At 37.0% G+C, this 23,037-nt stretch overlaps 1 protein-coding gene across 13 annotated transcripts in view; it reads right to left on the reverse strand.

Annotated features, from left to right (window-relative positions):
- Positions 1-23,037, reverse strand: part of FOXP2 (forkhead box P2) — a 675,695-nt gene that overhangs the window by 366,686 nt on the left and 285,972 nt on the right. The window lies entirely within an intron of this gene.

Genomic DNA, 23,037 nt, shown 5'->3' on the forward strand with positions numbered 1-23,037 from the left:
TCACTGTCTGTGTTACCTACCTTAAATTAGAAGCACTAATGAAAAGGAAATATGTCTATTTAATATTTTTGCATCATAAACAGCTGATAAATTAATGACATATCATGTGAATAACTCAAAATAGAGAATTCCAAGCTTGTATTTCAGATTGGCTATAAAACAACCCAGGATTCTTCTCAAGCAATACTTGAGAAGTTAATTCACAGTTAACTCACACCAAATTCTTTCACTAAAATTAAAACCATTTCCAAATATGCTATTTCTTTGGTTTAAAAACCTCTCCTATTTAAAACAAAATTACCATTGGCCATAGGTACCAATAAACACGTACACTGATTAAACATAAAAACAATGAAAGTGAAACTAATGAAATGTGAAGGAATTTAAAATATTTAAAATAATCCCACATTTATATTAATAGTATTAAGAAAATGTATCTTTTATATTATAGAAAAATTATCTAACACAGATCTAAACTTGTTAGATCTTTAAATAGTTAACTATTTCAAACACAAAGGAACTCTAAGATTACTGAATTTGAGCCCCGCTGTGCTACCATCTTGATTTTAGCCATTGATCTGGTTAGAATGCCAGCTTCTCTTGCTTTCTGTGTTATGCTAAATTGCTAATGTCTGACAACAAGCAGCACTTTTCCAGGCTCAGACATTATGTTGATATGCTAATGATCCAAAATGAGGCCACTAGACATCAATTATATAAATGAGACTAGGAACAGGGCCAACACAGGTACATTCTACTAATTTGTTCATCTCTGTTGGCCATAAGCCAACTGCATGACAAGCAAATTGCCCCTAAAGACATCGGGGCATGAGTCCTTCGCTTCAGAGAAGGATTGTACTCTTCATACCTGTGTGATCTCTATCTGCCTAAGGACATTTTAATGAATCACACAATGACCTATTGAGAATACATCTGAAGGGTCAGTAAATTCACATACTGGGAAGAGTAAAAAGCACTAAAAAATGTCTAAGTAGAAAACAAACTATCTGAGACCAACATAAAACTAAAATCAAGTTTCTAAAGCACAATGTAGGAAAAATGCAAAAGACAACATCATTCTTTTCTAATATTTCAAATTTTGGAAAAGTATAACTCCGTATCACTGACAGATTTAGTGTAACTGAGTTTAATCAGAACAATTAAACATTATCTAAGATCCTCACAATGTATTTTTACATATGATATACTAGCAACTTCAAGCCAAAATGTTTCCCATTAGGACACACCTTTGAATTTTTAATATAAATGAGCAGAGAAATCTAATTCTTTGAATATCATTTTAGGGCAAACATAAACACAATTAATGAATGGTATCTACAAACAGAAGATAAGCAATTAGCAAAGACATTACTTTGCCAACAAAAGTCCTTCTAGTCAAAGATATAGTTTTTCCAGTAGTCATGTATGGATGTGAGAGCTGGACTATAAAGAAAGCTGAGAGCTGAAGAATTGATGCTTTTGAACTGTGGGGTTGGAGAAGACCCTTGAGAGTCCCTTGGACTGCAAGGAGATCCAATCAGTCCATCCTAAAGGAAAGCAGTCCTGAGTGTTCATTGGAAGGACTGATGTTGAAGTTGAAACTCCAATACTTAGGCCACCTGATGCCAAGAGCTGACTCATTTGAAAAGACTCTGATGCTGGGAAAGATTTAAGGCAGGAGGAGAAGGGGAATGACAGAGGAAGAGATGGTTGGATGGCATCACCGACTCAATGGACATGAGTTGTGGTAAACTCTGGGAGTTGATGATGGACAAGGAGGCCTGGCGTGCCTTGGTCTATGGAGTTGCAAAGAGTCGGACGTGACTGAGTGACTGAACTGAACGGAGCTGAGCTGACACTATCTTGGAAATCACCTGATAGGGGTTTAAACGAAAGGATACAAAATTTCTACATGCTAATATCACATGGGGAAAACTCTATTCTAATAAGTTTTTGATATAGTAAAGAAATTATTATAATGGTTTATTGTTTATTTTTGGCTATTTTGACAGTCATTAAAGAGAGACACTATATGCAGAGTCAAGCCGTTTAGTAGAGCCTTCATGTCCTTTGTTCAGAAATGTCCAAGTCAGACCAGCTTACTTTTATAGCAGAAGGGGAAAACAAGAAAATCCAAGTGCTGATTTCAGCCCTCAGTGCCACAGAAACATTCAGTCTACAAACTGCAGCATCTAGATGGCCTAACAATCACCGATTCCAGACCAGGTAAGCATCAGGATGGAAATTCTGAATGGGGACAAGTTGCTTCCCAAGAAGCAGGGATTAGGAAAGGAGAAGAGTCAAACAAATTTAACAGAATAGAACTTCTTGCCTCACTGTGTTTTGGTTTGTATTCCTGCTTTGGTCTTCAGGCCTGAGTCTTGTGAAAGTTATAACTCTAACCTCAGCACTTCCCAGCTATAGTTCAGATATGTTCTGACTTTCCTGCTGACAAGCATCCTCCATCAGCCCCCACCACAAGCCCCCAGCATCCTGGGACCTCTTTCTTCTAAGACATAGTGGATTTGTTTTCCATTTGGAAGCTGTGCCTGCTCTGACCGACACAGAGCTCCATCTTTACAGCACTTCAAGTTCTCTAATGCTTTCAAAAGATGATTATTTTAGAGAAAATTCTTAGTTATCAGACTGGTGTATTCACTTAACTCATATCATGGGTGGCTTTTCAGTGAAACAGAGAGAATAGCATTTTGATAGCCTACTTGCCAAAAGAGGGAAACATATGAGCCATTTCACATGAGACTATATCCCACAGTGGTTAAGAGTAAGAAGTGTGGCATGAAGACAATCTGCGTTTGAGCCTTAGGTTACCACTTACTAGTTATGAGTTTTAGAGATGTAACTAACCTCTTTATGCTTCAGATACTACCATCATCCACCTACAATTACTGTTGTGAAAATGTAATTTTAAAAATGTCTATAAAACTTTTAGTGTGCTGCCTGACTATAGTACATGCTACCTGTATGTCAGAAGTTGGTGTCACAAGTGGTGGTATTTACAGTCAGGAAGTTTCCGCCAGTGGATTCAGCAGGACTCTCAGCATATAAATGTCCCCTCTCATTGAGCAAGAAGCACCAGTGCTGCAATGCACCCTCTCTGCTATGGTAGATTAAAAATGGCAGCAAATTCTTGGCTACTCCTGACACTGTGAGATGAGTTTAATTATCTTCCTCAGAAAAAATTACCTGGCCTTACTGACTTGCTGGACAAACAGAGGGAAATGGAAGCAATGTTCTTGGACTTCCAAGGCTATATCAAAGTCTTAGAATTTCCACCCTGGACCATTCTATGGAACTCCTGTTGCTAAGCTGTGAGAAAGCCCATGCAACCCACATTGAGAGGAACCAAAACACTCAGTTGACAGCCCTGGCTGAATTCAGATCCAGAGATCAGAACTAACTTATCAGGATTGTGAGTGAGCCATCTGAAGGGGCTCAGTCCTACAGCTTAGGCAAGCAGCCCCAATTGAAGCTACACAGAATAGAGACAAACTTTCCAGTTCAGTTCAGTTCAGTTCAGTCGCTCAGTCGTGTCCAACGCTTTGCGACCCCATGAATCGCAGCACGCCAGGCCTCCCTGTGCATCACCAACTCCTGGAGTTCACTCAGACTCACACCCATCAAGTCCGTGATGCCATCCAGCCATCTCATCCTCTGTCATCCTCTTCTCCTCCTGCCCCCAATCCTCCCAGCATCAGAGTCTTTTCCAATGAGTCAACTCTTCCCCTGCGGTGGCCAAAGTACTGGAGTTTCAGCTTTAGCATCATTCCTTCCAAAGAAATCCCAGGGTTGATCTCCTTTAGAATGGACTGGCTGGATCTCCTTGCAGTCCAAGGGACTTTCAAGAGTCTTCTCCAACACCACAGTTCAAAAGCATCAATTCTTCGGTGCTCAGCCTTCTTCACAGTCCAGCTCTCATATCCATACATGACCACAGGAAAAACCATAGCCTTGACTAGACGGACCTTAGTTGGCAAAGTAATGTCTCTGCTTTTGAATATACTATCTCGGTTGGTCATAACTTTTCTTCCAAGGAGTAAGCATCTTTTAATTTCATGGCTGCAGTCACCATCTGCAGTGATTTTAGTTAAACCCTGCCAAAACTGTAGATGTGTGTAAGCAAAATAAATGACTATTATTTTAGGCTACTAAGTTTTGGGGTGGTCTGTGACACAGCAGTAGGTAACTGGAATGTTTGTCAGAGCAGTCTAGTCAGCAACGACATCAGAGTTCTGTTTATCAGTACCTAATTTATTTTGGTACAATGCTATGGTACAGCAGTGGCTGACGAAGCACTGTTGATTCCATGAATTTGACTGTTCAATAGCCACTATGCTGGACGTTCCTGCAGCTCTGCTCAATCCTCTTTATAATTCTCATTAAGAGACTGAAGATCTGTCAAAAATGGTACAGGGGGTTAAACCCACTGTTCTGCCACCCTTCCTCAAAAACACACATGGTGAAGGTTCTGATGACGATCAGTGTGGCCTCCAAAACTGGGCCTACATTATTGACTATTAAAATTGTTCTAATGCTATTCTTCATGGTAATCATAAACAATATATAATAATCTATATTCTCAAAATGATACTCTTTCACACAATGAATTTTAAGTATGGAGAAATTGGTTTAAATTTATATATATTTATATATATATATATATACACACATACATATATATCAGATTTTAAAATGGCATCCTTAATCTGTATTCTCTGTGATCTATATGAAACACTTAAACTTGAACTTTTGTTGAAATTATATATATGCCATGGAGTATAATTAGAAATTTATACTGTAAATAAAACAGGTTTCAAAAGTCATTTTAGACTAGTGAAGGTATCATTGCAAGTAAAAATAATAATTAAAAATTAAAGAAAATAATTAGCATGACTTTTAGTTTTTAAAATCAGACAAATGTTTTACTAATAGTTATAAAAACTGGAATAGTACTTGCCATTAGACCCAAACAAATGTGTCTATTTCACTAATTTCAGTTTGACAGGTAATTTTCAAAGAAAATCAAATATTTTTCAATGTGCAAAGCAAGATCCAAAAAGACTAATTTCCACTACTTATGTATAAAATTGCACATATAAAACACATATTGTTCTTGTTGTTCAGTCACTCAGTCATATCCATGCAACCACATGGACTGCAGTACTCCAGGCCTCCCTATCCTTCACCATCGTCTGGAACCTACTCAAACTCATGTCCATTGGGTCAGTGGTGCCCCCTTTGTTGTCCCCTTCTCCTACTGCCTTCAATCTACCCCAGCATCAGGGACTTTTTAAATGACTCAGCTCTTCATATCAGGTGGCCACAGTACTGGAGTTTCAGCTTAAGTGTCAGTCCTTCCAATGAATATTCAGAACTGATTTCCTTTAGGATTGACTGGTTGGATCTCCTTGCAGTCCAAGGGACTCTCAAGAGTCTTCTTCAACACCACAGTTCAAAGGCATCAATCCTTCGGTGCTCAGCTTTCTTTATGGTCCAACTCTCACATTTATACACGACTGGAAAAACCACAGCTTTGACTGTGTAGACCTTTGTCAGCAAAGTAATGAATCTGCTGTCTAGGTTTGTCCTAGCTTTTCTTCTGCAAGAAGCAAGCATCTTAATTTCATGGCTACAGTCACCATCTGTAGTGATTCTGGAGCCTAAGAAAATTAAGTCTGCCACTGTTCCCATTATTTCCCCATCTATTTGCCATGAAGTAATGGGACTGGGAGAAGAAGGGGATGACAGAGGATGAGATGGCTAGATGGCATCACTGACTCGATGGACAGGAGTTTGGGTGAACTCTGGGAGTTGGTGATGGATAGGGAGGCCTGGTGTGCTGCAATTCATGGGGTCGCAAAGAGTCGAACACGACTGAGTGACTGAACTGAACTTAACTGAACTGAATAGGACCAGATGCCATGATCTTCATTTTTTGAATGTTGACTTTTAAGCCAGTTTTTTTTTTACTCACCTCTTTCATCTTTATCAAGAGACTTAGTTCCTCTTCGCTTTTTGCCATAAGGGTGGTGTCATCGGCCTAACTGAAGTTATTGATACTTCTCCCGGCAATCTTGATTCCAGCTTGTGCTTCATCCAGCCTGCATTTTGCATGATACACACTGCATATAAGTTATATAAGCAGGGTGAATGATATACCGTCTTGACATATTCCTTTCTCAATTTTGAACCAGTCTGTTGTTCCATGACTGGTTCTAACTGTTGCTTCTTGGCCTGAACACAGGTTTCTCAGGAGGCAGGTGAGGTGGTCTGGCATTCCCATCTCTTCAAGAATTCTCCACAGTTTGTGTGATCCATACAGCCAAAGGTTTTAGCATAGTCAATGAAGCAGCAAATGTGAAAGTGAAAGTCCGACTCTTTGTGACCCCATAGACTGTACCCTGTCAAGCTCCTCTGTTCATGAAATTCTCCAAGCAAGAATACTGGTATGGACAGTCAGTCATTCCCTTCTCCAGGGGATCTTCCCTACCCAGGGATCAAACCCAGGTCTCCCTCATTGCAGGTGGATTCTTTACCATATGAGCCAGCAGGGAAGCTCAAGTATTCTGGAGTAGGTAGACTATCCCTTCTCCTGAGGATCTTCCAAACTCAGGTATCTACCTGGGCTCTCCTACATCACAGACAGATTCTTTACCAGCTGTGCTACCAGGGAAGCCCCAGTGAAGAAGCAGTAGATGTTTCTTTCTGATATTCTCTTATTTTTCCTATGATCCAATGGATGTTGGCAATTTGATCTCTGGTTCCTCTGCCTTTTGTAAATCCAGCTTGAACATCTCAAAGTTCTCAGTTCACATACTTTTGAAACCTAGTTTAGAGAATGTTGGGCATTACTTTGATAGCATGTGAAATGACTGCAATTGTGCAATAGTCTGAACATTCTTTGGCATAGCCCTTCTTTTGGATTGGAATGAAAACTAACCTTCTCCAGTCCTGAGGTCACTGCTGAGTTTTCCAAATTTGCTGGCATATTGGGTACAGTACTTTAACAGCAACATCTTTTAGGATTTGAAATAGTTCAGCTGGAATTTCATCACCTCCACTAGTTTTGTTCATAGTGTTGTTTCCTAAGGCTCACTTGACTTCTCATTCTAAGCTATCTGTCTCTAGTTGAGTGATCACACCACTGTGGCTGTCTGGGTCATGAAGATCTTTTCTGTATAGTTCTTCTATATATTCTTGCCACCGCTTCTTAACATCTTCTGCTTCTGTTAGGTTCATGCCTTTTCTGTCCTTTATTGTGCCTATCTTTGCATGAAATGTTTTCTTGGTATCTCTAATTTTCTTGACGTGATCTTTCCCATTCTATTGTTTTTCTCTTTTTCTGTGCATTCTTCACTTAGGATGGCTTTCTTATCTCTCCTTGCTATTCTTTGGAACTCTCCTTTCAAATGGGTATATCTTTCCTTTCCTCCTTTGCCTTTCGCTTCTCTTCTTTTCTCAGTTATTTGTAAGGCCTCCTCAGACAACCATTTTGCCTTTTTGTATTTCTTTTTCTTGGGGATGGTTTTGATAACCACTTCCTGTACAGTGTTACAAACCGCCATCCATAGTTCTCCAGGTATGCATTCATATAATTGCCAAGCATAGTACAGTGCTTGTTTAGTTATCTTACATAGATACTCTTATCTTCACTAGAAGGGGATGATGTTCTACAATTTTAGAAGAGAAATGCTAGCCTGAGAGCCATGGGATTATATTATTACTAATATATTAATTTCATTAATTGACACAATTACGAAGTAGTGTTAGCACATCAGTGAGGATCAAAGAATAGTGATAGGTAAGTCTGCTGTAGGGATGGAAGCTTGTGCACTCAGAACTCAACAGAAACGGCTTTCAGGGATGTAACTGTGGTGTCTATTCTAAAGCATTAATTTTAAGATTCATTTTGTTTTATTGTTCATAGCTCTATTATTCAGAGTGGCATATTTAGTAACCAATTAATTCTTACACTGACAAATCCTAATATACTCCTGGAAGCAAGGGCATCAGATTGGAGGAGCCCCAACTGTGATTCCTCCACGGCAGGATAATCCCCAGCTGATGATGTATAAAATAGCTGGGAGGTTTCAAAGTCTCAGACTGGTGTCCTGAAAGCCAAATGCAGTCAGTCAAAGTGTTTTCCTTGATAATGACAGTACACAGGATATTTTAAAATAATTGAATTTGTATACCCTTAGAAGTGGCCTGTCGGAGAAGGCAATGGCACCCCACTCCAGTACTCTTGCCTGGAAAATCCCATGGACGGAGGAGCCTGGTGGGCTGTAGTCCATGGGGTCACTAAGAGTCGGACACGACACGACTGAGCAACTTCGCTTTCACTTTTCACTTTCATGCATCGGAGAAGGAAATGGCAACCCACTCCAGTATTCTTGCCTGGAGAATCCCAGGGATGGGGGAGCTTGGCGGGCTGCCTTCTATGGGGTCGCACAGAGTCGGACATGACTGAAGCGACTTAGCAGCAGCAGCAGCAGAAGTGGCCTGTAATCTCCAGTTTTGTCTTCCTCCATCACTACCTAATTTATTAACAAAAGTTCTTTTTATTCATTGGTGGGCTTTGCTTGGCTCCCAAAGGCATATGAGTTTAAAACTACTGAGCTATACTTGTTGTTCCTATTATCTATAAGTATTTGTTTGATATGATGTAGAACATATACACACAAGCACACATATATATTGTAAGTTAGCCTGTGCACAAAGTACATGCTCTACATATTCGAAGAGAGGGAAAAAAATCAAAATAGTTAAGTGGAATTTGTTTCCCTATTCTAATAACGGACCTGGTCATTTGAATTCCTTAATATCCAATCTTAACAAAATGCTAATAATGCTTTATAAGCAGTAGTATAATACCCTGAATCAACTGAACTCTAATTTTACTAAAAAAAAAAAATCTAATAGGAATGAGAGGTAATAATATGTATAGCACATCTTATAAATGGCATCCAAGACAAAACAAAATTACAATTATCTTCATTTCATGATGCAATAATTGTTGCCAGGAAAAGAAAATAAGGATGTGACAGCTTAAAAGTCTATCAACTGAAAATGTGTAATGATTGCTGCTAAGAAATTGCATAACACATATTCCATTCACCTTCCCAAACAAACAACAGACTGAGCTTCAGATGTGTTGCCAGACTATTAGAGAATTATTCTTTGTTTTTATTTATTTAAATCTAGTGGAATTCAGTGGCAAACATTCATCTTCTCTTTCTGTATAATATCAGTGCAGCTTTTTAGTTAAAAACAAAATTAAAAAGGAAGAGAAAACACATTCATATTTGCTAGGTTTAGGTGAACTAACTATGCATTGTAAAATAAAAACAGAGGCAAAATGTGCCTTTTTAGTACATTAATTATGATCTATTATTTCCTTTATGTTTAGAACACACGAGGGAAAAATAACATTTGTACCCATAGGTATACTAATGAGATTAGACATGAAGCTTTTGAAATAAACCTCAAACAGCTATTACCAAGCCTTATTACTGTTTAGTAGCTTCGATCACACAGTCATTTAGTCACAAATCTGTGGCTATAGACCAAATCCATACAGACTTTTAAAAGGACATAAACACCTCAAGGGACAAAAAAAAAAAAAAAAAAAAAAAAGATGTCTGCAAAACCTTCCTTGAGTGGGAGTTCAACTACTTCCCGTGGCAGTTTGCACACGTTTTCCAGCATGAATTTCACTTATTTAAACAGGTGAAAGCAATTAGATTTTTAAATGATTGTATTGTCAGTCGGTCTGCACTCTGACAGAAGAATTCATACTGACTGTAAAAACCCTAAAACTCATAAAAATAGGAATTTGGGGAAAAATGATTAGTAGCACATTTCTAAATTCACACACACACACAGAGGGAGAGAGAGAAAGAGAAATTAAATATATTCATTTTGTGTGTGTGTTATATCAAATAACCATGGAATACAAATATAGAACTTTTTTTTTTTTTTGGAAATAAGGTATGAGAAGTACCAAGCACTTTCTATAGGGACATTCTGATACTACATTAAAAACAGGAAATGTACACAAATAGTTGCTATCAACTGTATCGTGCTATAGCCTATTGTAAAAATTAGATTGAAACAACTTAAAATCTCAGTAAACGGCTATTATCAGACCAGGTCTGACAATAGCCTTTTAGAGATCTAAAGAGATTAATATTCTCTAAACACAGAAGTCATTTCAATGTAAAAATTATACAATGAAAACTGCAGAGCTTTAATTTCTGAAAAGCCCAGCTAATTATATATTCCATGGCTCTCAGACTTCCTTACCAATAGTGGTACTCAGTGAATATATAAATGTGGTATAAAAGTCTGTATGATTTGGTCACTCAGTGATACTCAGTGAAATATAAATAATGAAATTTCTATTTCACATTTTGTATTAGAATAAAACCTCGAGTCATTTTGAGCCTAACAGAAATTCACTGTGTATATTCTATAATCTACTTTTTCTAAAACTAAGGTTTTGATATATGATTAATTAGGCTGAAATAATAAAATAGGTTTTGGCTGTATTTAATTAAACTTACCATTTTAAAAAAAGAATGAATCCAATTATACTAAGATCACCTCTTATGAAATGTCTGAGATGACCAAATGAAATATACAATGTTTTTAAAGGAAAAGTTAGATTTGGTTTGTTAAACTGTATTTTTAAAACACATGTTATGCTGTTTTGTATGACAGCCTGCAGAAAGAAAAGAAAATAGAAGTGGATCCTAGCTATGTTCATATTAATTACATGATACAGCATGATTAGATGAGAGTAATTAATGTATGCTGAAGTAAACTGAGTTTGAAAGCTTACTCAACATTATTAAGCACCCTTTTGGAAAGTAGTAAATAGCTTAATTTAATTTGTGCTGGTTAAAGCACACAGACTTCCAAAAAACAAGATAGTACTGAATTTACTCTTTTACCCAAATCATATTAATAAATGCAGAGGAAGAGATGTCCGAATTATAGTAGCCAAAGATTATGTGCTTGATTTAACTTTTTTTCACCATTAATATTCATCACAGACTGACTTAGTCTTATCAAAATCATCAATGCTCATGTGATTTTTGCCTATGGTCTTAAAAAACTAGACAAGACTGTTGCAAAACCCAAATGTCCTAAAAAGCTACTCAACTTTACACGTAAGAGAAGATTATGTGAAAACAAAATGTGAGCTATCTGTAAAATATAGCTAAGAAATTTAATCCAAAAGAATTAAAGCAGGGAAGTATTTTACCTATTAAATAAAAGTGAGATTTTCTGTAAGTAAGACTAATGATAAACTATATATCTACAGTTCAATTGAATATAAACAACCATGTGTTGTCCATTAGGGAGACATTCACTCAGGGTTATTTTCCTAGCTATGGTGATGAATTTGCACCAATCCATCTACACAGTCTCACCCAGTTCTCCTTGTCACCAACTGCACACATTTGCCAGCCAGCTGGCTGGGGTGAGGGGCATATCCTATGCCACATTACAAAGAGAATTTTGCTGGCCTGCACCAGGATGAAACCCATGACCTCTCCTTCATTAACAATATGGACAGCCACGTGAGCTAACTGGTCACTGATTAAAATAAATGTATACTTTGCAGACCAGAAACACTAGCACCAAACTTCAATGCATTGATATGAGAAATATTTATTTTTGCATTCTCAAATAAAATTTCTTATTTCTATTATGAGAACAAATTTCATGAAACTAAATGCTGCAGTCATTACAACAAAATCACTATAAAATTGAAAGGGAAAATAAGCACCAAAAAGACATTAAGTACTTAAGGCTAACTCAACCAAGGTTAATTCCACTAGTTAAAAGTCAACTTTAAATCAAAATGTCTCTTAAGAGGAAGGATCCAAATTAAATGAACTTCTAACAAAATACTCTTAATGAAAATGATCAAAGACATACGAGTAAGTATCCCTTATAAGCAGGAATAATAAATCTACCCCTTAACAATCACGAGTTTATGTCTTTCTCTTATTGTTGCTTTAAATTTTACTTTTGAAACACATGGGCTTCCCTGATAGCTCAGTTGGGAAAGAATCTGCCTACAACGCAGGAGACCCTGGTTCTATTCCTGGGTTGGGAAGATCCCCTGGAGAAGAGATAGGTTACCCACTCCAGTGTTCTTGGTCTTCCCTGGTGGCTCAGATAGTAAAGAATTTGCCCGCAATGCAGGAGATCTGGATTGGGCAGATCCCCTGGAGAAGGGATCTGGCCTGGAAAATTCCATGGATTGTATAATCCTTGGGGTCACAAAGAGTCGAACATGACTGAGCAACTTTCACTTTCACGACATATATACACACACATACACATCAACAACAGGGGAAGGGACATGAAAGAAAGCAACTTCTAACCAAGAGGATATATTATGATATTATTATAAGCATTATTAACATATAACCTTAAAAAAGATCAAGTAAGAATAAAATATGTAACATGGAAAAACCGGACAGTCATAATTTAGTCAACTCTTATGTTATTTCCTTATTAACACTAGAAATAATTTATTTAGTTGGCATCTCCTCTTGGATATACATCTTTGTGTTTGTCTTCTTTCATTTTTAGTCACATCCTTTTGAAAGGTGAGCACAGAAAAGGATACAACGTTGTCTATTTACTTTGTTTAAACATTATAATTTTAATTCATTTACATTTTAAGGCACTCACATTATGTCACTGACGCATCTTTCCCCTCATAAGGTTAAAACTAAGCATGTCTACTATTTTATAAGTCATCCAAAAACCTATACCTAGTTCTTCCCACTCAATCCATTTATTCATAAACCTGTGCTTCCGTAACAACTGTAAGCACTTATAGCAAGGTTTATATTTAATCACAATTATTTCTTAAAATATCTTATCTTCTGTACTTCTAAAATGTGCATGCTAGCTCAGTTGTGCCCAGTTCCTTGAGACAGCATGGACTGTAGCCCTCCAGGCTCCTCTGGCCATGGGAGACTCTCCAGGTAAGAATACTGGAGTGGGTTGCTATTTCTTCCTCCAAGGGATTTTTCCAACCCAAGGACTGAACCTGTGTCTCCTGCATTGGTAAGTGGACTCTTTACCACTGAGCCACCTGGGAATTCCATTTCTAAAACAGGGACATGTCTTAATTCAGTTTTGCCTTTTTAGCAATAGGCTAAGTGCTTTATATGGCCTTCTCTTGTAGCTCAGTTGGTAAAGAATCAGCCTGCAATGCAGGAGACCCGGGTTCAGTTCCTAGGCTGGGAAGATCCCCTGGAGAAGGAAATGGCAATCCACTCCAGTATTCTTGCCTGGAGAATCCCATGGACAGAGGAACCTGGCAGGCTACAGTCCATAGGGTCTCAAAAGTCGGACACAACTTAGCAACTAAACCACTACCACCACCAAGTGCTTTACATATAAAAGAAGATGCTTAATAAGTGAACACTGGATAGAAAAAAAAAAGGTGAATGAATTTCTATTAAATTTTACTTTCTTTTGGCCTATGACCCTCTTGATATCTGTCTGAATAAGGATTATTTTAACTCTGCCATCCAACCTTACATTGTCCTTAAATTTGATAGTTAGGTCTTCTACACTTTTCTCAAAGTCAGTGACAAATGTTGAAAATGATAGCATCTCTAGCATGTCAATCACGGACCTTGGTTTTAGCTGTCATCCATCAGTTAACAAGTAATCCTTGAATGTGATCATCCAGGCAGCTACACTCCATTTAGTTCTACAGCATATTTTTCTCTAACTTGTCCACACAAATACTTTCACTTTGTCAAAAGATCTGCTATAATCAGGATTGATTATATTCACAGCTTTCACTAAGTATTCTATCAAAAAAGAAAACAAGTTTGGTTTTAAATAGCATACTATTAGTGAAAAACACATGGTTTTTAGTAATACAAGCACTTTTAAAGGTTCACACACTTTTGACTTATTTAAGAAAATCACAGGACCAATGTGGACAATTCTACGAATATCCAGCTTCTCACTCTAACCATGTAAACTCTTCCTGTTCTTGATATCTCAAGTATTATCCATTTTAGTTTTTGATAAGCATGAGCTGTTTCAGTACTTGCATTCTACATGACCCTAGACACTAAAGTATTCTCTAAGTATTCTCTCTCACTTGAAGAGTTCCTCTGTAATCTGTTTTTTCTATCCTTTGCAAGTTGCTCTCCTTAAAAGAGAAGAAGCAAAATAGGACTTGAGCTCTACTATCTTACCATAATCTTTTAACATCTCACCATTTATTCTAAATGATAAATTTATGCATTGTTCTTTCAGTTTGAACAGTGCTCCAAAAAGATCTAACAATTTTAATTTCCTTGACATTTTTGTAAGCCTTACATCAATCTCAAGTTTATCTTCTCTGATATTTTCTCATGGTTATGACCTAATTTTCTATTAAACATTTACTCTAAGTTCATAGGTTTTTTTCTATTTGTTGTTTTTTTTAAATTTATACTCTGTTCATCCCACCCCACAGGTCATCATAGTTTTATCATATCAATATTGTTAGAATTTTAAGGTTCCCTTTTAGGATTTTTAGCTATGGAGTCACTTAAATCTTTAGGTATTCTAACTAAAAAACTAATAAATGACTTATAAGTATTATTTGCATTACATGGCCCTTTCTGGGTTACCTTTCAATCTTCATCAAGAGCTAGCAATCCAGTCTTAGAAAAAAAGCATTCCATAAGCAACTCAGATGCTTTTTTTGAGTGGGCTTTTACTTTTTCATCATACTTTGTAAACATTTTTAATAATATTTAAAATATTTTGAATTAATGATAATGTCAAATATAATAAGAAAAGATCCTTAGATGTCATGAAATGTTAAATTTGCTGAATTGTGCAAATGCACACTGACTGTTATTTTTAAAACTGTAACCAAAATGTCTACGAAAAAAACAAATTCTTTTCAACTCTCTTGCTTCTAAAAGTTGTTTTTTTATTCCCACTGAAATAATTATTTTATAATATGAGCACTCTTAGGTATAGAACTATTACTATTATTATTGGCTGAATAATTTATATTTGAAGTCTACTTTCCCTAAGGCACACAATCTGCTTCTAACCATAACCAGGATTTTTTTCCTTGACCATTTCAAACTTTATTTTAATATGGGAACTATCTCAAACATTCTTTTTCCTTTTATAGTGTCAACCATCCTTCTATACTCATTAGAAAGAATTTAGTCCATTGAGGCATTTTCCTATATGTTTTTCTCTACGTTCTTACAAAGACCTGAAATCAATTCTTAATTATCCTAGGCAAATTGTGCTTTCAACTTCGTATTGACATTTAACACCAAATATAATTTGTTATATAGTTTGATCATGATTTGAGTACTGTTCCTAATGTTTATTCATATTTCCCTAACATTTCTCTGATGGGAGATCCTTTGAAACCAAAGCAATGCTCTGTCCATAGGAAGAGAAAAGCCTCTGAAGAGAGAGGAAGGAGGGGCAACTCTATCTGAACTGATAATGATGGTGCCCTTCTCCAACAAGGTGTGCCTGACATTAAAAGACTAAACAAATTCAAAAATTACCAGCACCTCCTAATAAACCTAGAGTAGATTTTCACTGCTCAGTTTTGAGAGCACAGAGAATATGGAATCCTTTCTTCATAGAACACCAACTATTACCCAAAGCCAAATTAAAATGACTTTTGAATGGTTTGCAAATGACACATTATTCTGCTTGTCACTACTAGTTTGGAAAATTAAGAGATGGTTATATTCTTTATATCTTAATCTATACAGTAAATATTGTGGTAACTTCCCAATATCAATTTTCATTTTCCTGATAACTGATATTTTGGCCTAAATATGGCACTACTTATAACTTTTTTGGTTATGGGCATTAAAAAACCTAATTTATGGTTTAAGGAAGAAGGAATTTTATTTTCACATAATAGGAAATTCAGAAGTAGTTGAGTGAGTTTGATTTAGTGACTCAATAAGTCACGAAGGCTTTACAGAATTGGATGTATCCTATCGACAGTTTTCCTCACAATCAAAAGATGGCTGCCAGGAGAAATCAAGGCAACATGCTTCTTTCTTTTCTTTTTTTTCATTGAACGGGGTAGAAAGGAAGGAGAAAGGGTGAGAAGGTAGGAGTGAAATAGAAGAAAGTGGGGAGGGAGGCACATTTCTTGTCACTTTCTCTTAAAAGAAAGAGCATTCCTAGTTGCCTCCAGCCAACCTCTCATTTATCACTGACAAATCTGGGACAAATGACAATTTCTTAACCAGCTATACGCAAGAAGAATGAAACTACCCTTAAATGTTAATCAGTCAAACTGCACTGCTGCTACTCAGAATATCTGGTGGAATAGATATTGAAAAACAAATATGTTCAGGGTAGATATCATAGATATAGACCTTATAGAATCAATGTATTTGGAAACTAATTCCTATGGGTGCCGTATGACCCAGTTCTGTTCACTGACACTGGAGAAGCCATTTATTGGAGACCTCCAAGACAAAAGCTCTGTAATTTCTGAAAAAGCTATAGAAACTGTTAGGGGAAGCACAGTGACTGAAACTGCGCACCCCGGCCAGGCACCATAGTAACAATTTGCATGAGTTATTTTATGACAGCAGGTCCTGGTAAGGAACATGGAACTAACAAGCCACCATCAACTGAAAGAGTTCAGGAAAGGTCAAAAGGAGACACCACATGTTTGACCACCTCCCAGAATCCTCTCTGGCATCCATCTTGGCTGAACAAGGCCTGCACCACCAGGAAGGACTCTGATTCACAATGATTGGCTAAAGACAACCCAGAAATTAATCCCATCACCATCACTGCAAGCCATGTAGCAAAGCTGTTCTCCTGGGTTCCCTTACCCTACTGCTCTCCACCCGGGTGCCCTTTCCCAATAAAATCTCTTGCTTTATCAGCACATGTGTCTCCTCGGACAATTCATTTCCAAGTGTTAGACAAGAGCCCAGTTTCGGGCCCTGGAAGGGGTCCCCCTTCCTGCAACAAAACCACTCCTTATTTCTCTTCTAAGATGTGTCTAGAGAATTGTGCAGTCCTTTGAGTGAAGAGAAAGTGGATATGGTAGACAAAGGAGACAGAAGCTTAATGACATCACTGAACTAATAAAGCAAACCAATCTTAACACTCAAACTAATTTTTAGTTTCCAGTTAGTTAAAACAATCAATCCCCATTTCTATTTTTTAGCCATTTGAAGTGGATTTCCTAAATTGCAGAAATTTATCCCCAGGTGATAGTAATAGTACTGAAAGTCATTCAATCGTGTCCGACTCTTGCAACCCCATGGACTGTAGCCCGCTAGGTTCCTCTGTCCATGGGATTCTCCAGGCAAGAATACTGGAGTGGGTTGCCATGATAGCAGTCTGCAATTATTTAATGTAGGAGCAGTATGTTTTCAAGACAAAATGCTACTTTGAACAACCTAAGCACCACAAATATATGCAATCACATGTATTACGATGATAAATTCCAGCATATGAGACTCCAGCCTTACAGTCTTACAACGGTTTTCAAATAACCAAGAAGAAACCTAAAAGTTAGTCAAGTTACTAGAAAAAAGGCAATAATCTGAATAGTACATTTGTACTTCTTTCAAGAAATTCTGTTCTCTAAGACTGGAGGCTTCTTAATTCTGATTCTTCTCTTATCCACAACTGGTTGAAATATGTTCTTCATGGGCAAAAATTAACCTCTCCCCATATCACACAGATCAGAGGCCTTAAGCTGAGGAAAATATTTGAGTGAACACTATGGACTGGCCCCATTTTCCTTTGTTTCTAGATGGGTAATCTTTCATTCAATCATGAATATAATTTAATAAATCTATGACTATATTATGTCAACAAGTGTCCTGTTATTGTCAATCACAACTATCATTATTCAGCTTTGACAAAAATATTAGAAGGATGCATCTGTTTTATTAGTTTAATTGATAAAAATATTTATCTATTACTCTCACTGACTCCATTTAAGAAATCTGCAATAACATGTGGTGCTCACAAAGCTTTCCTTGATTTTGAACCCAAGCTTTAAAGCTTGCCAATATTTACACATATGATGCTTGCATTAATAGCAACCGGCAATCATTCCTTGCTTTCTAACTGAGTAGGTGTTATTTCCTGGAAATATTTCTTAGAGGTGCTATTTCCTGGAGTCCTCATTTAATTTCTCAATTGTACATTTTCAAGTTTAGCCACACAGAAGCCACTTTCTTGCCTTACCATCTGGCCTGACCCTGAATTAACAGAATGTCCTTTATGTCATGTAGTTTATAACAAGATGATTAGTCATTTCATAAAATTATTTCCCAGATTACTCACTCAGTCAACCTATGTGGCACACAAAATTGATGGTATGCAAATACGTGTTAAGATTAAAATCAGTTACTTAACTGGAACTGGAAGCTACTTCAAGTGCTAGAAGATGTATTTTATTGATTTATTTACAGATTAATTTATTTACTGCTACGAGAGAGTAAGGGTACTTTTTATGCTTTGCTGCTGCTAAGTCACTTCAGTTGTGTCCTACTCTGTGCGACCCCAGAGACAGCAGCCCACCAGGCTCCCTTGTCCCTGGGATTCTCCAGGCAAGAACAATGGAGTGGGTTGCCATTTCCTTCTCCAATGCATGAAAGTGAAAAGGGAAAGTGAAGTTGATCAGTCGTGTCCAACTCCTAGAGACCCCACGGACTGCAGCCTACCAGGCTCCTCCATCCATGGGATTTTCCAGGCAAGAGTACTGGAGTGGGGTGCCATTGCCTTCTCCATTTTATGCTTTGGGGTTTCTTAAAGGGGGAAAGCCATTTAGTCCTATAAAAATCAATGGAGGCTCTTGATTAGGTAATGATTGTGATAAAGATAACAATGGGATTAACTGATTAATTTAAAATGATAGCAAGAAATAATGTCAGAAATTCATCAATTGAGGACAGAAGTAGTTTTAACAGAGTTAAATATCACTTGAGGATTTTGGCACCTGAAGGACTAAGATATAAAACAATTATCCATATTAAATTAGTGGCTAAGTGAGAGAAGCAGAGAGTCCAGGAGAATAGGAGAACAGATCTTTAAAGGGCATTTTTTTCAGGGTAAAGAGGTACCATTATCACAGGTGTAAGAAATAATGCTATTCACCACTTGCCCCAACTAGATTTGGCCATCACCTTCAACAGGCTACAGAGTTTGCTCCATACAGATAAACAAAGTTTAGTTTATTTCCCAGATGATACACATGATCAAAAGTTAGTGATTTTTTTTTTTAATGACATAAATGACTTGCTACAAATAATCAGCTCTGCGGCATGTTTTAGTTCACCAGAAGTCCTAATGCAGTCTTCATTACATTCCAAAAGAATCTCATCTGAGCCATAGAAAGGAAAAGTCTTCAGAGAAATAACTCTGACCTAAGTGTATTATTAAAAATATGAATTCTTTATTTCCGCTCCTGCAGAACAAAGGTAAACACCACACATATGGTTACTGGATATTCTGGTACCTTTATAGAACAGGCCCTAAGCCTAAAAGCCCAAAGTAGCTCAGCCTCCCCATGGGATAGGTAAATCAAAGTGAGAGTTAAGTTTGATCTCATTCCAGACTTGAACCACCTATGGTGGCCAAACTAACCTGGTACTTGTGGACTCCACAGAGGGGCCCACACAGGTCAGGCTAAATGCTCAGCTCCCCAGTAGTTTGGCTTGTTTCTGAAAGAGTGCCTATTATTTTTATTTCCCTAAATCCTAGAAGGGGAGGGAGCACTGCTTCTGAGGACAAAAAAGTATTTTTTCACCAGTGTAATACTCAAAAACATAGAGAATAAAAGTTAGAAGGTTACTTACAGATATATCATGTCTTATAAAATAATTATAGATGGGTGACTTATTCATTTTCCTAAAGAATACAATTCAGAATTTCAAAGACTGATAGGGAAAGCAATAATCATATTCATTTATTTACATATATGAAAATAATTGTAACTTCAATTAAATAAAAAATATAAAAACTATGATTATACATAGTCTCTCCTCAACATATGCTTTTTCAAAATATCCCATGTTAAAAAAATAACTATGAGATATCATTTGCATATTTTTTATGAATATGCAATTTCAGAACTTTTCATGGATTAAAAACAACTGAGCAGGTATTCAGGGAGATTTTTAACTCCTTTAAAAAACATATAATACAGAGGAGGAAATAGAAGAAATGGAGCATTTAGAAACCTGGATTTGAAGAGAATAAAAGAGAATTGGGATATTACCCACAGGATCCAGGGAGACCATTGTTTTTAAGACGAGAGCAATTTAAGCTTATTTGTTCCCTTTGACAGTCTGAGAGGGGCATGGGAAGAAAGCAGTCTTGGTAGGTGCTGCTTCACTGATGCTGGCATTTTGCCAACCAGTATAGCAAAAGGATGAATGAGAACAGGGAGTCAATATGAAAGAAAGGATATGCAGTGGAAGTAGGAAGTGAAAGATTTGGTGAGATATGGCAATGGTCAGAAAGTGAAATACTGGATTTTTGATTTGGAAAGTGAAACTGTTTCAGATAATGTCAAAGTTTAAAATGTGACAATAGGAGTGGGTTGCTACAGTAGAGCAAAGATCAAGACTATGTGGACTAGTCAAGAGACAGTGGAGCTACTGTGTGAGACAGGTCACATACATCAACTCAAAAATCACTCAGTGTAATACTGTAAACCAACTACAGTTGTTTAAGAAAATAAGTTTTTAAAAAATCACCAAATATGATGATGAGATACGTTGTGGAGAGGAAAACTCTACACTCTTGTGACTCTGAGATGTGGAATAGGGAGGAAGAGTTCTGTACCAAGTTATTCACTGAATGTGAGCCGTGACCACCAGATCAGCAGATGACACTGGAGAGGAAAGGTACAATGTGATACAGTCGAATGACCCAAGCCTTCAAGGAGTGGGTTTCATAAAATGAGTTATCTCTTTAAAAGAAAGTTTCAGAAGTAGCCTGATCACTTGTGAGGTCTTTCTAAAGAAAGTGCCAAAGCTTTCCTAAATCTTTTTAATACTGTAGTACAGCTGATTTGCAATGTTGTTATTAGTTTCAAGTAAACAGCAAAGTGATCACTGTGTGATCAAGAAAAAAAATAAAGCATGGGTATAATTTCATGAATATTTTCAACACAATTAAGTAAGCTGTAAAGGATAACCCATACCAGCTCTCTAGACAAGGACTGTATCTATCAACACAAGAAGAGTCCTTATTGCTTTTCATAAACCCTTTAAAAAATGGACTGGATATTTGAGGATATACTTCATCAGAGAGAGAAATAAACATATGAAAGATGCTAAATATAATTAATTATTAAGGAACTGAAAATTAAAACTGCAGTGAGAAACTATTACACACCTATTCAAATCGCTTAAATTAAATACAAATCATGCCAAGTTTTAGCAAGGGTTAGAGTAACTGGAATTCCCATCCAATGCTGGTAGGAATGCAAAACTGTACAACCAGTTTGGGAAACAGCTTAGCATTTTTTTAAAAAAGTTAAATATGTATGTGACCCAGCCATTCCACTTCTAAGTATTACCTAAGAGAAATGAAAGTCTTTGTCTTCTACATGAATGCTAAATAGCAGCTTAATGCTTAACAGCCAAAATCTGTAAATAACCCAAGTGCCCATTAAGAAGTGAAATGATAAACTGCACAGTGTATGAAATGGAAGCTTACTAAACAATAAAAAGGAATGAACTACTGAAAAATACATGGATGCACCTCAAAATAATCTGGGAGAAAAACGGCAGACAAGAGCATACAAGATAGGATTCCGTTTAGTTAGAAATTAAAAAAAAAACCAACAAACTATAACTAATCTATGGTGACAAAGAAAATCAGTGTCTGCCTGCAGAAAATGTAGAGGCAGGGACAGGTGAAAGGGAAGGAACACAAAAGGGATAGGAAGAAATCTAACGGTTGTCATATGTGTTCGTTATCTTGATGGTGATGATGTTTGTTGTCTCACAAAGACTTCCCAAATTTGTATACTTAAATATATGCAGTTTATGTCAGTCATCCTTCAAGAAAGCTGTTAAAAAGTGTGAAAAATTTTATTTTTACCTTCTTACTTGCCCCTGTCTCTGGAATTAGAGCCAATTATATATTGAGGGACTCCTGAACAGTGGCTTGGAGTCTCATGAGAGGGTTTAATCAAGGACCATGGACAGTTTCATTCTGAATGGCATTAGTAGTACACTGTAAATGACATTAAATGAGGTGTACACTGATTTATATAAGAAGGATGTTATAGGATTGTATTTAAAAAAATAGCATCAGGAACTAAGTGCTTAAAAACAAATATAATACATAAATTTTGAGTGATGATGACTATCTTTCTTTTATTCATTCAATATATACTTACATGCAGATAATTTTTGGACAGGTATTGTTTATTTCTTGATATGGAGTATTACACAGACCCTTAGTGATATGATTTGATTACAGAACTTACACAGGACTGAAAAATAGACTCTTGGAGGGCACAAACAAAACCTTGTGTGCACCAGGACCCAGGAGAAAGGAGCAGTGACCCCAAAAGAGACTGACCCAGACTTGCCTGTGAGGTCTAGGAGTCTCTGGCGGAGGCGTGGATCAGCAGTGGCCTATTGCGGGGTTGGAGGCACTGAGTGCAACAATGTGTGCACAGGACCTTTTGAAGGAGGCCACCATTATTTCATTAACTCCACCATAGTTTGGTCTCTGGTCAAACAACAGGAAGGGAACAGAGTCCCGCCAATCAACAGAAAATTGGGTTAAAGATATACTGAGCAGGGCCCTGCCCATCAGAACAAGATCCAGTTTCCCCCACAGCCTCTCCCAAGAGGAAACTTCCATAAGCCTCTTATCCTTAATTCTCAGAGGGCAGAAAGAATGAAAATCACAATCACAGAAAACTAATCAAACTGATCACATGGACCACAGCCTTGTCTAACTCAATGAAACTATAAGCCA

This window comes from Ovis canadensis, chromosome 4 (assembly GCF_042477335.2).
Source record: "Ovis canadensis isolate MfBH-ARS-UI-01 breed Bighorn chromosome 4, ARS-UI_OviCan_v2, whole genome shotgun sequence".
In the NCBI taxonomy this organism is placed as follows: domain Eukaryota; kingdom Metazoa; phylum Chordata; class Mammalia; order Artiodactyla; family Bovidae; genus Ovis; species Ovis canadensis.